The sequence below is a fragment of the Hyla sarda genome, chromosome 1 (genome assembly GCF_029499605.1).
Source record: "Hyla sarda isolate aHylSar1 chromosome 1, aHylSar1.hap1, whole genome shotgun sequence".
NCBI lineage: Eukaryota > Metazoa > Chordata > Amphibia > Anura > Hylidae > Hyla > Hyla sarda.
Genome location: NC_079189.1, coordinates 376629044 through 376643215, shown reverse-complemented (window position 1 = coordinate 376643215; position 14172 = coordinate 376629044). Strand labels below are relative to the sequence as shown.

The following is a 14172-nucleotide window of genomic DNA, read 5'->3' as shown; positions in this document are numbered from 1 at the left end:
CACTCCACTGCGATATACGGTGTATTTTTACTTTCACTTAAAAATTTCCTGTCGGGAGCCCTGAATAGCTGCCACCAAGGTGCCATTCAGGGCTCCCGGCGGGGTTTTTTAAACTACTAATTTGACCCCCAGATGTATTCCCCCCATGCATATTTATAATAATTAATTGGCCCAAGTTTGTTCATAATAATTCATTGGCCCCAGTGTGTTTATAATAATTAATTTGCCCCAGTGTGTTTATAATAATTAATTGGTCCCAGTGTGCTTATCCTTCTCCCCCCCCCCCCCCCAATGTCCTTATTTCCCTTCTAACTGCCTGCTCCTCATCTTCTTGGGCCAGGGCAGCAGCGGGACATGTCGGGAACCGGCGGCTGTGAATGAATGAAAGAAGCCGACATGTCCCGCATGTAGGCTTCATTCATTCACTGCTGCCGCTCCCGACATGTCCCCGCCCTGCCCTGCTCCTAGCGCAATCAGCATGTCTATTCTCTGCTGCTCATCTCTGTACGGGGACATGTCGGGCGGTGACGGTGAATGAAGCCTACATGCAGGACATGTCGGCTTCATTCATTCCCCGTGCCCTGTTCCCGTCATATCCCGCTGCTGCCCTGCTCCAAGAAGATGAGGAGCAGGCAGTGGGAGGGGAGGATAAGCACACTGGGGCCAATGAATTATTATAAGCACACTGGGGCCAATGAATTATTATAAATATGCATGGGGGCATACGTCTGGGGGTCAAATGAGTAGTTTAAAAACCCCAACGGGAGCCCTGAATGGCTCCTCGGTTGCGGCCATTCAGGGCTCCCAGCGGGGAATTTAAAAGTGAAAGTAAAAATACACCGTACATAGCAGGGAAGTGGAGCATGCCGCACGCTCCCCTGTTTAATAACTTCTGATCAGGTCTCAGAAGTGAGACCCTGTGCGATCAATCCCTCAGCCCATGTACAACAACACCCATCATGGAACAGAGTCTGTTCCATGATGGGGGTAGTAGTACAAACACTAATGTAGCCTCCCCATCCCCAGCTACTGGCAAACTCCCACAGCCGTGGGAGTCTGTAGGCAGGGGTGTTAAAACGGCAATAAAACAACGGTATAAGACGGATGTTATAACGGGTCTTAACGGATGAATATGAAATTATTTTGACGGACATTATTCAGCCGTTAGCACACATTATTTCATCTGTTATTATACATCTGTTTTCTAATTATACAATACAGAAAATGGATGTTTAATAAAAGATGAATACTCATAGTGTGAAAGCAGCCTAAAATGTAGACTCCATTCTTGGGTGTAAAAAAAAAAATTATAAAGTCACCAAAAGAAAAAAAAAAAATGTTAATGTTAATTTTTAAACAAGAATCAATTTACATGGGCAGGCTGGGACCTAAAAATTTAGCCGACAATAATAAAAATTTAGAAAGGGGCAATTTTAATGTAAAAATATATGTTTTTTTATAATATATATTTTTTTATTAGTAATGTATTTTAATATTGTGTTTAATAAAGTGTGTATGTGTGTTTCACTTTTTTCTCTCTATTTTTTTTTTTTTTTATTTCTTTAGGTAGTATTACAGACTGTTCCATGATGGGAGCTGTAGTACTTGTATTAATAGACAGATCACGGCAGGTTTTTCTCCTGACATCCAATGAAATTGTCCTTTCTATTGCAGAGATAGAGCGGCATCTCTGCACTATACTCCGGCCGACCAGGGATGTGAATAGAATTAACATCACTTATTCATATTTAGAGAGCTGTGATTGGCCAGATGGTTCCAGGCACTCACAGCTCTCTGCGAGAAATGTGAATGATATGTATATACGGCATATATTCATACTACAGTGGGACCAGAGAAGAGCCGCCGGCCACCTGCATCTATACATTATACAGGACGATCGCATCGGGTGTCAATAGTAACACCTGCTGCGATCTTGCAGGTACTACAGGTCCCATGTTGGGACCAGTAGTACCTGCAGTTAAAGACAGATCACAGCAGGTGTCGCTCCTGACACCCGATGCGATCATCCTATCTAGATGCGAGAAAGACGCTCGCATCTATACATTATACAGGACGATCGCAGTGGGTGACACCCGGGATGATCTGTCTATTAGCACAGGTACTACTACAATTCCCATCATGGACCAGTCTGTTCCATGCTGGGAGCAGTAGTTCTAACTAAAAAATGTAAAAAAAATAGAGAGAAAAAAGTGAAACACACACACTTTATTAAACACATCATTAAAATACATTACTAATAAAAATTGCCAAGAATTTATTCGGATCAAATCGATTTTTTAAATTTTGTTTTATTTGGTGAATCGGCTGAAAATGTTCAAAAATTTTGAAAAATTCGCTCATCTCTAGTAGTAACTTCCTAGAGTTGCACATGTGAATAGGTGCAACTCTATTGTAGGCACGGATAGATAAATCATGTTTGTCCCTCACAAGGAACAGGGAATCAGAAGAGTGCAGCAGACAAGCATGCAGGACCAGATTACAGAGGACCCGGGATCACATGGGTGCTTGAAGGTTTCAGGACTACAAATACCACATGTCGCTTGTGATGAGTATAACGGTATTTTGTTTATTGTTAAAAGATAAACATACAGTGGGGGGGGGGGGGGGGTTTACCCTTTTTTTTCACTTTGATTTTTGTGGACATGCACCAAATTTATCATTTGGTGCACGTTGTTAGTAATTTTGACGCAAATGTTGAAATCAGCTGTTCACAGCGCCTTTTACACAGAACTTACCGCCACAGAGGACAGCATATTTTACCCTGTAGAGCAGCCATTTCGGAGACCCTCCTGCAGTATATCAGCAAGTGACATGAGTTATTTTCTTTTGTGGGGTTTATAGCCACCATGTGAAATGGATTTTATTTTTAACTTGAGTGTTTTTTTTTTTTTTCCTGAACCTGTGTGGCCATGTCCAATGCTGGCTCAACGGAGGGTGAAGGTCCCTCAGAGGCAACTATGTCGGAGGATAGTATTGAGCAGCCCCGGAGGTGTTGCAGCTTTCACAAAAAAAATGTTTCCATGTATTTTGATGCCTTTACATTTTCTGACATTGCTATGTGTGTTTTCCATTTACAAAATTTCTTGGCGGTAAATTGTGCCAAAAAAAACCCTAAAGGCGCAAAATTGTGCCAAAGATTGATTGGCGCAAATGATGAATTACTGACTAAAGTAAAAATCCCACACAGGACCGTGTGATTTTGAGAAAGTTAAAAAAATGGCAGTGGAGAGAATGTGCCAAACTTTGGCACAAAAAGACACTGCACCAAAGAATTGAGCCAAAGTTACGGGAAAAAAAGCACATAAATCCTTTGATAAATACCCACCAGTCTGGTTCTGACTGCTTTTTCTGCTGGAAATTAGAAGTGACATCTTTGGAGATACCAAGGCATCTTTATATTGGTGCAGGCCCACAAACAGCATCAAGACAAGGCATGCTGTAGTAAGCAGAAGGCTCCCTTTAACCGCTTGTGTCCACTAAATAGAGAATAAAGGGGGGGATTCATCATTATGAGGGGCATTTACTAAGGGGTTTAGTCATTTTTTTCTGACTATTTTTGGCGTTAAATTGTCGCAATTGCGCCTACCCTATTTTTCGTGCGACTTTCTCCAGCAAGAGATAGAAAGTCAAATTTTTTTTCCCGCTTGATTTACGAGAGTTTGCATTTTTGACTTGCAGTGGTCAGGTATTTATTAACTGCGACAGTCACAGCTGCGCAATAAACAGTCGCAACGGCCGTAAAAATTGACTAAATTTACTCCAGCTCCAACATGGAGCAGGAAAAGCTACTGCCGCCTGGGCTCCGACAAACTTTCTCCCCGCTACCCTAACTTCGCTACAGGGACACTGCAGTGATTTACATCCCACCCCTCTCACCTGCCAGCGCCACACAACTCCCATCTGTCTGCTAACTGTTGCAAGACTACAAGTCCCAGCATGCCCTTACAGTGAGGGCACGCTGGGAGTTGTAGTCTTGTAGCAGCGGGAGCTGAGCAGCGCAGGCGGGAGACAAGGGGGGGATGTATTTAAGTGTCCCCATAAGTGGGGGTAGCGGGGAGGCCGTATGAGGAGCCCGGGCTCCTGCCCTGACAGCCAAAGGCTTTAACTGTCAGGGCATGCTGGGTGTTGTAGTTTTGCAACAGCTGGAGGGCTACAGTTTGCAGACCACTGGTTTGTGGTTTTTAACTGTAGTCCTCCAGCTGTTGCAAAACGAAACAGCTGAAGGGGACTGGCGAAGATGTTCACTTACCCTTCCGAGGCTCCAGCGACGATCGGTGACGGAGATCGTCGGGGGGCACTGTCGCGCGGCAATGTCGTGCGGCACTGGATCCTATGGAAGCAGGTAAGTTGCCCAAGCCCTAAAACAGTGTTTCCCAACCAGGGTGCCTCCAGATGTTGCAAGACTACAACTTCCAGCATGCCTGGACAGCCAAAGGCTGTCCAGGAATGCTGGGAGATGTAGTTTTGCAACATCTGGAGGCACCCTGGTTGGGAAACACTGGCCTAAAACAGTGTTTCCCAACCAGGGTGCCTCCAGATGTTGCAAGACTACAACTCCCAGCAAGGCTGGACAGCCAAAGGCTGTCCAGGCATCCTGGGAGTTGTAGTTTTGCAACATCTGGAGGCACCCTGGTTGGGAAACACTGTTTTAGGCCAGTGTTTCCCAACCAGGGTGCTTCCAGATTTTGCAAAACTACAACTCCCAGGTTGGGAAACACTGTGTCCGGCCTCTGCCCCACCTTACTGTAAGGGCATGCTGGGAGTTGTAGTCCTGCAGCTGGGGGCAGGGGACAAGCTTGTCACTTGCCCACACATCTCCTGCACCACACAACTACAACTCCCAGCATGTCCTTACTGTAAGGGCATGCTGGCAGTTGTAGTCGTGCGGGGCGGGAGATGTGTGAGCAGGTGATAATAAATGTACTAACCCATTTTTTTTCTTCTCATTTCCGATCCGTGTATCCTGTGGACTCCTTCGGATTCGGTGGACTACTTCGATGACCAGCATTTTTCTTTGTTTGATTTTAATAAAATGGTTAACGAGGGCTTGTGGGGGGAGTGTTTTTTGTAATAAATTTTTTTTTAAACCTGTTGTGTTTTTTTTTTCCTTTCTTTACTTGACAGGCTTAGTAGCGGAAGCTGTCTTATAGGCGGAGTCCATTACTAAGCTGGGCTTAGCGTTAGCCACAAAAACAGCTAGCACTAACCCCCAATTATTACCCCGATACCCATCGCCACAGGGGTGCCGGGAAGAGCCGGTACCAACAGGCCCGCAGCGTCAAAAATGGCGCTCCTGGGCCTAGGCAGTAACAGGCTAGCGTTATTTAGGCTGGGGAGGGCCAGTAACAATGGTCCTCGCCCACCCTGGTAACGTCAGGCTGTTACAGTTTGGTTGGTATTTGGCTGAGAATAAAAATAGTGGGGACCCTATGCGTTTTTTTTTTCAAAATAAATACTTAAATATTTAAAGAAAAAAACACATAGGGTCCCCCCTATTTTTATTCTCAGCCAAATACCAACCAAACAGTAACAGCCTGACGTTACCAGGGTGGGCGAGGACCATTGTTACTGGCCCTCCCCAGCCTAAATAACGACAGCCTGTTACCACCTAGGCCCAGGAGTGCCATTTTTGATGCTCCGGGCCTGTTGGTATTGGCTCTTCCCGGCACCCCTGTGGTGTTGGGTACCGGGGTAATAATTGTGGGTTAGCGCTAGCTTTTTTTGTGGCTAACGCTAAGCCCGGCTTAGTAATGGACTCCATCTGTAAGACAGCTTCCACTACTAAGAAGCCTGTCCAGTAAAGTAAAAAAAAAAAAAACACAACAGGTTTAAAAAAAAAATGTATTTCAAAAAAACACTCCCCCACAAGCCCTCGTTAACCATTTTATTAACATCAAGCAAAGAAAAACGCTGGTCGTCGAAGTAGTCCACCGAATCCAAAGGAGTCCACAGGATACGGATCTGTAGAAGTAACAAAAAAAATAAAATAAAAGTAAGTACATTTAGGGAGAAAAAACAGTGTTAAAAAATGTAATAAACACACACACACACTAAACGCCGTTTATAACTATTCTGTGCCATGACTACAACTTAGTTATTGAATTTTTTACATGTGGTGAAAAAGCTAAAAAAAAACTCAAAAACAAATGATCCAGAAGGAAACCTAGCAGCAAAACCTATTCAGACAGCAGGAAAAAGGAACGGACTATTTTTTCTACTACATGAAGTAAATTTCCCACTTTTGCCTACGTGTGCCAAATTTATTAACGCCGTGCAACAATTTAGTAAATTTGTCGCACATAGTCAAAAATGAAGTAGAAAAAAACAGGGTAAAAACCAGACTACATAGTAAAAGATTAGTAAATGCCCCTCTATGTGTCTATTGTAGACACAGTTCTATCCCTTTACACTTCTTGTCTATTGTACACTCTTGCTCAGAATTTACTAAGGCTGCTGCACTCCTTTGATAAATCTTGTGCAAATATAGAAACGCCCCCCCCCCCCCACCCCTTCGCTCTACCGTACACTCCTTCTCTACCTCACTGGAACAGTGGATGTAGGTATTTTGTTCTATTGCTTTGAGGTCGGATTCCATTGAGGTTTTTTATGCATCATAAAAAACGCCAGAAAAACTGTCCCAGCTTTTTCCTGTGCTTTGTCAGTTTTTCTTGTGTTTTTTTATAGCATTTTTGCTGGTGTGTGGAAACCAAAAAAATGGACCAAATTTTTTTTTCTTTTAAATTTAGATACGTGAATGCGAAGGACTATGTCAGATTTTGTAGATTGCGATGATCGCGATTTTTTAAATGTCAATAAAAGGGTTAAAGAGGGCTGTGGGGGAGTGTTTTTTTAAATAAAAATTTTTTTTCATTGTGTTGTGTTTTTTATAATTGAATTTTCAGGCTTAGTAGTGGAAGCTATCTTGTAGACAGAATCCATTACTAAGCTGGGGCTTAGCGTTATCCCCCAAAACAGCTAATGTTAACCCCCAATTATTACCCCGGTACCCACCGCCACAGGGTTTCCAGGAAGAGCTGCTACCAAGAGGCCCAGAGCATCAAAAATGACGCTCCTAGGCCTAGGCGGTAACAGGTTGGTGTTATTTAGGGTGGGGAGGGCCAGTAACAATGGTCCTCGCCCACCCTGGTAACGTCAGGCTGTTGCTGCTTGGTTGGTATCTGGCTGAGACTGAAAAAATAAGGGAACCACACACTTTTTTTATTTATTTAAAAAAAAAACGCATAGGGTTCCCCCTATTTTCAGTATCAGCCAGATACCAACCAAGCAGCAACAGCCTGACATTACCAGGGTGGGGGAGGACCATTGTTACTGGTCCTCCCCAGCCTAATTAACGCCAGCCTGTTACCGCCTAGGCCTATGAGCGCCATTTTTGACGCTCCGGGCCTGTTGGTACGGGCTCTTCCCGGCACTCCTGTGGCGGTGGGTACCGGGGTAATAATTGGGGGTTAGCGCTAGCTGTTTTTGGGGCTAATGCTAATCCCTGGCTTAGTAGTGGATTCTGTCTATAAGACAGCTTCCACTACTAAGCCTGAAAATTCAATTATAAAAAACACGGACACATTGAAAAAAAATGTTATAAAAAAAAATCACTCCCCCACAGCCCTCTTTAACCATTTTATTGAAATAAAAAAAAAACGCTTGTCATCATCGCAGTCCACCGAATCTGACGTAGTCCTCCACATTCACGTATCTGAAATGAGAAGAAAAGAAAAACAAGAAATATGGGTTAGTATATTTTTGTGCTCTCCCCTGGGAAGAGTGCACAAAATGCAGTGTGTTCCTAAACAGGGAGCCTCGAATTGTTGCTAACTCCCATCATAGGGGGCTGTAGTTAAGAAACAGCTGGAGGCACACTGGTTGCAAAACACTGAGAGTTTGTTACTTAACTCAGTGTTTCCCAACCCGTGCGCCTCCAGCTGTTGCCAAACTACAACTCCCAGCATGTACGGTTTGTCAGTGCATGCTGGGAGTTATAGTTTTGCAACAGCTGGAGGCACATAGGTAGGGAAACACTGAGTTAGGAAACAGACAATGTTTCCCAACCAGTGCGCCTCCAGTTGTTGCAAAACTACAACTCCCGGCATGCCCAGGCAGTCCAAACATGCTGGGAGTTGTAGTTTTGTAACATCTGGCCCTTTAGATGTTGCCTAACTACAACTCTCAGCATGCCTGGGCAGTCTGGGCATGCTTAGAGTTTAAGTTTTTCAACATCTGGAGGGCTACAGTTTGGACACCACTACTTAGCGGTCTCCCAACTGTTCTCCTCCAGTTGTTGCAAAACTACAACTCCCAGCATGCCCTTTGGCTGTCTGAGCTGGTAACACATCATATAATGTACTGAACTGGCTTAATGTAGAGATGGTACAAGGTAAGTTAAGTAAAGTAAATGTAAGCAAATCTCCAGGGCCGGATGGACTACACCCAAGAGTTCTTAGAGAGGTAAGTTCAGTAATATCTGTACCCTTGTTTATGATATTTAGAGATTCTCTGGTGTCTGGTATTGTGCCAAGGGACTGGCGCAAGGCTAATGTGGTACCAATCTTCAAGAAGGGCTCTAGGTCTTCGCCAGGCAATTATAGACCGGTAAGTCTAACATGCATTGTGGGTAAATTGTTTGAAGGACTTATAAGGGATTACATACAGGAATACATAGGGGATAATAGTATTATAAGTGATAGCCAGCATGGGTTTACTAAGGATAGAAGTTGTCAAACCAATCTAATTTGCTTTTATGAAGAGGTGAGTAGAAGCCTTGACAGAGGAATGGCTGTGGATATAGTGTTTCTGGATTTTGCCAAAGCGTTTGATACTGTCCCTCACAGACGTCTGACAGGTAAGTTAAGGTCTTTGGGTTTGGAAATTTTAGTTTGTAACTGGATTGAACACTGGCTCATGGATCGTACCCAGAGAGTGGTGGTCAATGATTCGTACTCTGATTGGTCCCCGGTTATTAGTGGTGTACCCCAAGGTTCAGTACTGGGCCCGCTGTTGTTTAATTTATTTATCAATGATATAGAGGATGGTATTAACAGCTCTGTTTCTATCTTTGCAGATGACACCAAGCTTTGTAGCACGGTAAAGTCTATAGAGGATGTGCATAAGTTACAAGATGACTTGGATAGACTAAGTGTCTGGGCATCCACTTGGCAAATGAGGTTCAATGTGGATAAATGTAAAGTTATGCATCTGGGTACTAATAACCTGCATGCATCGTATGTCTTAGGGGGGATTAAACTGGCAGAGTCACTGGTAGAGAAGATCTGAGTGTACTTGTAGATCACAGACTACAGAATAGCATGCAATGTCAGGCTGCTGCTTCCAAAGTCGGCAGGATATTGTCATGTATCAAAAGAGGCATGGACTCGAGGGACAGGAACATAATACTCCCCCTTTATAAAGCATTGGTACGGCCTCACCTGGATTATGCTGTTCAGTTTTGGTTGCCTGTCCATAAAAGGGACACTGCGGAGCTGGAAAGGGTGCAGAGACGCGCGACTAAACTAATATGGGGCATGGAACATCTTAGCTATGAGGAGCAATTAAAGGAGTTACAATTGTTTAGTCTTGAGAAGAGACGTTTAAGGGGGGATATGATAAACGTATATAAGTATATACATGGCCCATACAAAAAATATGGAGAAAAACTGTTCCAGGTTAAACCCCCCCAAAGGACGAGGGGGCACTCCCTCCGTCTGGAGAAGAAAATGTTTAGTCTAAAGGGGCGAAACGCCTTCTTTACCGTGAGGACTGTGAATTTATGGAAAGGTCTACCTCAGGAACTGGTCACAGCAGGAACAATTAACAGCTTTAAAACAGGGTTAGATACATTCCTGGAACAAAATAACATTAATGCTTATGCAGAATTATAAAACTACATCCCTTTCCCTTATCCCCTTACACCCTTCCCTTCAATTCCCTGGTTGGACTTGATGGACGTATGTCTTTTTTCAACCATACTAACTATGTAACTATGTAACAACTGGAGGCACACTGGTTGGAAAACTCAGTGTTTCCCAACCTGTGTGCCTCCAGCTGTTGCAAAACTTCAACTTCAAGCATGCCCAGACTGTCCAGGCATGCTGGAAGTTGTAGTTTGGCAACATCTGAAGGGCCAGATGTTACAGAACTACAGCTACCAGCATGCCTGGACTGTCTGGGCATGCTGAGAGTTGTAGTTTTGCAACAACTGGAATAGCACAGATTAGAGACCACTGCACAGTGGTGTCCAATCTGCGGCCCTCCAGATGTTGCAAAGCTACAACTCCCAGCATGCCCAGACAGCCAAGGCTGTCTGGGCATGCTGGGAGTTGTAGTTTTGAAACTCCTAGAAGCAGCAGTGAATATCACTTTACGGTGATCTTCACTGCTGCTTCCACTTACCTGCCGCAGCTGCCTTCTAGACGGTCCCCGGCCCTTGCTGTCCCCACCGGTCCCACAGCAGGTATGTGCCGCGGCCCCCTGCAGCTCCCGGGATCCTCTTCCTCCGCTCTATCCGACTTCTAGGGGCGGCAAGAGCGGGGGATCTGAACTTTAACCCCCCCCCCCCAGTCAGCGATCACTGTGATTGGTCCACAGGGACCAACCACAATGATCGCTGACCAGGACCATCCACAGATGGTCCTGGGGGGGCTTGCAGAAGTTGTCCCCCGCTGCCCCGACTTCTGCCAGTTAACCCGTGCGATGCCGTGCATCGCCGGGTTAACTGCATGACATATATAAATGTCATGATGCGCAAACTACCTGCACATCATGACATTTATATATGTCATTCTGCGGGAACGGGTTAAATTGGGGGGCCACTGATGTAATGCGGATCGCAGCAGATCTCCAAAATGATCTGCTGCGATCTGCATTTAAATTAAAAAGCCGGTGGTACATGCGGCTACATCGCGCTGCCACTGGCTTCTATATAGACTGTAATGATTCATAATCCCTGCCGGGAGAGGGGAGCTCTGATTGGAGAATAGCTATTGACCAATCAGAGCTCCCCTCTCCCGGCGGCGGGGATTATGAATTATGACAGTGTATATAGAAGTTGTGTCAGCGCAGTGAAGCCGCATGTACAGTCGGCTTTTACAGTTAATAAATGCGGATCGCAGCGGGTCTGTGGATAATGACCTGCTGCGATCTGCACCTCAGCCCCTGGACTATAACTCCCATCATGAGCAGAGTCTGTCCATGATGGGAGTTGCAGTCCTTATTGTGTGAAAATACATACTTTGGTACGTGTCCTCCGAGGTGGTGTATATTTGCGCCAAAAAATGACACTTGCGTTCTTTTTGTGCGTCCAAAAAAAAGCGCAGTTAGTAAATTGATGTCTACGGGAAAAATGGCTCTACGGTACACCCGAAGGGGGACATCTTTATAAAAAGTTCCACCAAAAAAAGACTTACAAAAAGAACGCAGAAAATATCATTGCGCAAGATTTTAGGGCCCTGTAGCTTCAAGATACATCACAAGCATCAGTGGACAATCCAAGCAGTGCTAATGGAGAGAAAAGAAGACAAAAGGAGACAACTTCTAATTTCACTGCTTCTTATTCCTTGGTAAGTATGGGTGCTCCTGTGGAAAACTATTTTTTTTTTTCATATCAACTTGCTCGAGAAAGTTGAACAGATTTGTAATTAACTTCAATTAAAAAATATTAATCCTTCCAGCTGCTGTATACTACAGAGGAAGTTGTATAGTTCTTTTCAGTCTGACCATAGTGCTCTCTGCTGACACCTCTGTCCATATGAGGACCTGTCCAGAGCAGGAGCCAATCCTCATAGCAAACCTATCCTTCTCTGGACAGTTCCTGACATGGACAGAGGTGTCAGCAGATAGCACTGTGGTCATACAGAAAAGCACATGCAACTTCCTGTGGAGCATACAGCAGCTGAAGGATTACAATTTTTTATATAGAAGTAATTTACAAATCTGTTTAACTTGTTGCCACCAGTTGATTTGAAAAAAAAATTCCACCAGAGTACCCTGTATTGCAAATCTTAATATATTGCTTAACAACAACAAACAAATGAGCATACTCTCAAAAAATATTTTTGGGCCTCAATAATTAGCTGTTTTTATTTTTATTTTTTTGTAAAATAGATGCATAGTCAAGTCATTAGAATAAATTCCCATGAGAAAAAATGATCTGCGATAAACTAATGATCTCATTCACTGTGAACAGCAGCGCCCTAATTTATGTTTCACCAGCTTCACACATCTAAGATCTCGGTTAAGAAAATATGCATAACTTATTAAAATAGAAAAGAGGGAAGACTCTAAAAGTTTCTTAAAAAATTATTGAACATTTTTGCTAATGTAAAAACAGTTGACTCTCTGAATCCAGTTTTCTCTGCAATATATTTACATTACGAAAAGAAAGAAACCATTGTTGAAGAATGTAACATTTGATGTATTTTCGGCTTTGCAGAGCTAAGATGGAAGCAGTTGTATCTCATCCTTGTGATGGAAAATTATGTGAATATGCTGGAGAATAATCAAGACATTATTTGCTCTCAAACTGGAACTTTCAACTACTGTAACTACTTGCCTTTGGAAAAGAATTTAGTGAAATCATAAGAAATCCAATTTGTGTCCTCACATTACTATTCAAAATATGGTTAAAATAATTCCCCGGGGGCAAACCTAACCACAGAATTTTATTATTTGTGCGTTCACATCACGTAGAATGAGCCTAAGAACATCAAACAGGAAAACCCACATGGAATAAATTAGGTCACTCATGTTACAGCTTTCAGATCTCATAATGTGTGGCTTGTGGTTTTGTCATGTGTTTTAGATCTGAAGAGTTGGCTGATGATTTCCTAAAATACCGCACTGCCCATGATCTTTAATGCACCTCAAGCATTGCAATTTAAAATCTGGAATTGATCATGCATACTTTGGAAATGTCGGCCTCTTCATTTAATTGCTCTGAAACATTTTTGTGGCATGTCTAAGAATGATTTAATTGTTTATGTGCCCAATGGTAAATATTAAATGTACAAAGACTAGGAAATGTGCCTTAATGTACTTGGGAAATTACATATTTTGGTCTAGATGAATTTGGCTTTGGTGCTTTGGAATTTTATTAACTCTGTCGCAAGGATGTATAAAACACTTCATGCTGTGTCTCTTGACTCAGTGGTTTATAATAACTAATAATAAACATCATTTGTAAGATGACAAATGTGGTTAGAGACTCTCACAGTTTACACTTACGTGTATTCATAGAATGGTAAGGTCGAGGAGTTTAGTCATGTACTTTCAGCGCTGTTGACAGAATGTTTGCATAAGAAGTCTTTGTTGTGTTACATATGAATTAAAATGTTAGAAATGTTAACACAGATTTACAAAATAAAGAAAACCCTTGGGAAAAACAGATAGTAGTAAATATTTTTTGAATTTTTTAAGTATTTAGTCAGATACCAATTGTGCATGTTCCACCACTTAAAAAGATGAGAGAGGCCTGTAATTTTCATCATAAGTATATCTCAGCTATGAGAGACATGAGAAAAAAATTCATAAAATCACATTTTCAGATTTTTAAAGAATTTATTTGAAAATTATGATGGAAAATAAGTATTTGGCCACCTACAAACAAGCAAGATTTCTGACTCTCACAGACCTGTAACTTCTTCTTTAAGAGTCTCCTCTGTCCTCCACTTGTTACCTGTATTAATGGCACCAGTTGGAACTTGTTATCAGTATAAAAGACACCTGTCCACAACCTCAGTCCAAACTCCACTATGGCCAAGACCAAAGAGCTGTCAAAGGACACCAGAAACAAAATTGTAGACCTGCACCAGGCTGGGAAGACTGAATCTGCAATAGGCAAGCAGCTTGGTGTGAAGAAATCAACTGTAGGAGCAATTATAAGAAAATGGAAGACATACAAGACCACTGATAATCTCCCTCGATCTGGGGCTCCACGCAAGATCTCACCCCGTGGTGTCAAAATGATCACAAGAACGGTGAGCAAAAATCCCAGAACCACAGGGGGACCTAGTGAATAGTGTTGAGCGGCATAGGCCATATTCGAATTCGCGAATATTCGCGAATATATGGACGAATATTCGTCATATATTCGCGAATATTCGCATATTCGTTATATGCTCGTTTTATTTTCGCATATGCGATTAT

General features: G+C 43.0%; 1 long non-coding RNA gene across 1 annotated transcript in view; it reads right to left on the bottom strand.

Annotated features, from left to right (window-relative positions):
- Positions 1 to 13345, bottom strand: part of LOC130275588 (uncharacterized) — an 85080-nt gene extending 71735 nt beyond the window's left edge. The window contains exon 1 of the long non-coding RNA XR_008844833.1: positions 13252 to 13345. This is a non-coding gene — a long non-coding RNA (uncharacterized LOC130275588). The remainder of the gene's footprint in view (positions 1 to 13251) is intronic.
- Between the last annotated feature and the right edge of the window lie 827 nt (positions 13346 to 14172).